Genomic DNA, 3,764 nt, shown 5'->3' with positions numbered 1-3,764 from the left:
CAATTCTGATGCTAGGCTTTTCAAGCCATGCAGGCTTTACATGAAATCATAAACCAAATTCTTTTACTAAGTACCTAGATTCTAATGCAAACATTGATGATATTTTTTAATATTTAGTAGTACATCACACTTAACAGCACTTTGCAAATAACACAACCCAACAGATCTCCCAGTCCCACCTGTGGGCCTAACGTGGTTGTTGGAACAGATCCTGATGCAAGGAATGAAATGGGGCCACGGACCAATACAGACTCTCACTTGTCTTTATCTGCAAGCCCGACATGCAATATGCCAATCGGTGTTTCCACGCTCTGAGGACCACAGCGCAGCACATAAGGAACCTGGTTAAAACAAAGTTGCAAATTCTTTGAATCATAGAATGATTTAGGTTGGAAAAGACCCTTAAGATCATCGAGTCCAACTGCAAACCTAACACTGCCAAGTCCCACTAACCCTTGTCCCCAAGCACCACATCTACACGTCTTTAAATACCTCCAGGGACAGTGCCTCAACCACGTCCCAGGGCAGCCTGTTCCAATGCTTGACAACCTTTTCAGTGAAGAAATTTTTCCTAATATCCAATCTAAACCTCCCCTGGTGCAACTTGAGGCCGTTTCCTCTCATCCTATCACTTGTTACTTGGGAGAAGAGATCAACCCCCACCTTGCTACAGCCTGCTTTCAGGTAGTTGTAGAGAATGACAAGGTCTCCCCTCAGCCTCCTTTTCTCCAGGTTGAACAACCCCAGTTCCCTGAGCTGCTCCTTATCAGAGAGAAGTATCACATATACCTGCTATGCTCTTACAGCATGCGCATCTGCCCCTGGTACCAAACTGGTCTGAAGCAGAATGGTGATTGTTACACATCCATGCTCAGCCACCTAAAATGTGTTTAAGAGGTTTTTGATCAAAGGTACCTGAGAAGTGCAGGAAAAAAAGGAGGTCATTCAGTGACCAACTAGTCAAAACCTTGGCTTGGTCAAAATTATGCAACAGACTTTTGACAGACCTGGAAACTTACTGCAACAGCCCAGCTTCCTGCAGGGGAAACTCGCTGTATTGTTCTGGATAACAGTATGTGTGTTTTCAATTCTTGCAACAAGATAAAGGACCTATTCAGAGAAAGAGCAGGAAGAAAAAAATGAGGTTATTAAAGAATATAATAGCTTAACATTTGGGCAAGATATTTTAAAATATTGTAATTGAAGTTTTGCCCATTGAACAAACAGAAATGCAAGATATAAGCACTCCTATTTTTAAAGATAATTTTATTTGCCCTAATATTTCAATAGATGGGTGATATTTCAATCTAAAAGGTGTGTGCAGCTAGCGTGTTGCTAGGGAATTAATTTATTTTAAAGACTTTAGACACAATGAGGCACTTAATCTGACTTCTCTTTCCAGGTCAGAGACCAGCATAGTCAGAGAAGCTGCTTTTCACAATTGTATTTGCTTCCTTTGAATAATGTATGTAATTATGGCTACTGAGGAATCTCCTGAGGTATTTCACCAGAACTCACTACAAACCGTGCACAGGCTTTTCTCAAAAGTCATCCCTGCTGTCAGATTCCCAAGTGATGTTGTCATTTGCCCTTTCCAGATTACAGCAAGTTCTTCCTACATTTTTTCCATTCCTATAGCACACAAGGTAGCGTGCATATACTGCATGCTCAGTGTAGGTACTGTTTTATTTTTCCTCCCATATGACTGATAACTATGAGTCATCTGACATTAAATAGTTGTTAAAACAGTAAGGGTGACACAGCATATAATCAATGGCAATAAAACAGTGCCAGTGCTATAAAATGTACTGATAAGCTTATCTACTGATATAAAACTTTGGCAGGTATAACTATGAAAACTGATGCTTTTAGAATGCCTTCCTCATTTCTCCTATCAGCTCACTAACCCATGTTCCAGTAGAATAAGGAGAACACAAGAGAAATTAAATAAAAATACAGGAAGACAAAGCTCTGACCTGCTGGAGTTTCTGGAACAATCAAAACCTGAAGTTCTCATAATTTTGCCTGAATGTCATACTCTTAGGCTTGCTTCAGCCACAGGCGATAAGATGACCTTAAGTGAGAGGAAGTTAGAGTAGCACAAATATTTGGAAGGACTGAATTACGCTTTGCCTGAACTTGACAATTCAGAGAAATGGGTAGAAATGAAATTACACAGCAAATACTTTCAAGGACAAGACATTGTCCAAGCACATGCTACCAGCACACAACGTGGGCAAATACCTGGCTAAGCAGCAAACTATAGGAAGAGAATCAACAGTGTAAAGCAGTTTAAAAAAATGCCATTTTGCATTATATCAATAGAAGTGTTTATGGTAAAAGTAAGTATGGCTGTCAGTGCTGGTAAAGTAGACACCAGTTGTCAGCTGTTGAGCCCTTCACTTAAACACAGATGTAAACAAGTTGGAGAGATTGCGGACTACAGCAGCAAAAACAAGACCCTTGAAACCATGCGCTTCCAAGTAGAGAGAGTTGGTTTGTTTAGTCTAGAAAGGAAAACATTTGCAAAGAGATATGACAACAGCCATAAACATGGATCTGTGTTTTATTTACTTGCTAACCCTTCAGGGCAAATGTCACTGGGTGGAAATGCTGCCACAGCATCACCTCATCCACCATCCAGCAGTGGGGAAGGAGATCTGGGTATTATCCAAGCAGGAAGCCGGTATGCTGCTCTGTAAGCCCCGCTGCTGGATGCACAAAGGGCCATGCACAAGCAGCAAGGTACAGCAGACAAACCCTGCTCAGTTCAGCTCTGTAGCAAGGCTTAACTAAATGTGACTTAACCCTCAAGTAACAAGAAGAAGCTAGCTGTAGAGGGGAGCTACCTTAACGCTGAGCTGGTGAGGGAGCCTCAAAACCAAAGGAGATCACCAAAAGGGCTTGCCTACCTTAAGCATGGCCTTTAAGAGCTTTTCAAGGGCTGTTAGCAATCTGGAGCAGCTGAGACCACACGACCACTTGCAGCACATGTCCTGTGATAGAGCAGATGGAGTACCTACCACCCGCAGGTGGTGGATCTGCTCCTGGAAGAAATGACAGTGAGGTTTGAGGCTGCAGAAGTTCTACAGGTGACACATGGACGAATTGACTGGTGTTCTCCTGCACTACTGATGGTTTATGACTGTTGCTTTTTCTTCTCCGTGTCCTTCTTGGTTCAGCTGAAGGGACTGACCCAGCAGCAAGCCTGAGGACTTAGGCCTGTGCATGGGTAATTAGCACAGACCCTGATGGGGAGAGTTTGAGCCAGCACCCAACAAGGAGGGGCCCAGTAAAAATGGTATTCCAGGGATGGGGGAGTACTGTACTGGAGGATGCTGATAAATGCTGGGTTTATAGTTTGAATCTGTACTTCTTTTGAAAGAAAACAAGTTTGTTAAGCTTCTTCAGGGGAAAAAAAAATTAAAAAGAGGATGTGGTCGTGCTTTTGAGCTGTGCTGCTCAGGGTAGATCTGTGCAAGAGCTAGTGGCAAAGAAGCTATTTCAGAGGGCTGGGTTGCTTCCCTGATTGCCTCTGGGCCAAAGGCAGGACTCTGGGAGGTACTGGGCAGCCCCAAGTCTTGAGGCTGCTTCTGCATTAGGATGCTATTGCTGGTACCATGAGAGTGGGCTGGTAGCCCCATGTCCTTCTTTCCCTGACCACTGACTGTGTGACATGCCAGCCTTCTGCTGCTACCAGATCACTTCAGGTGTGCCTGAAACTGCACATGCCAAGCCAGAGTGCAAAGGGAGGGAGTAGGGCA

This window comes from Pterocles gutturalis, unplaced genomic scaffold (genome assembly GCF_000699245.1).
Source record: "Pterocles gutturalis isolate BGI_N339 unplaced genomic scaffold, ASM69924v1 scaffold45703, whole genome shotgun sequence".
Taxonomy (NCBI): domain Eukaryota; kingdom Metazoa; phylum Chordata; class Aves; order Pterocliformes; family Pteroclidae; genus Pterocles; species Pterocles gutturalis.
This window is presented reverse-complemented; position numbering follows the sequence as displayed.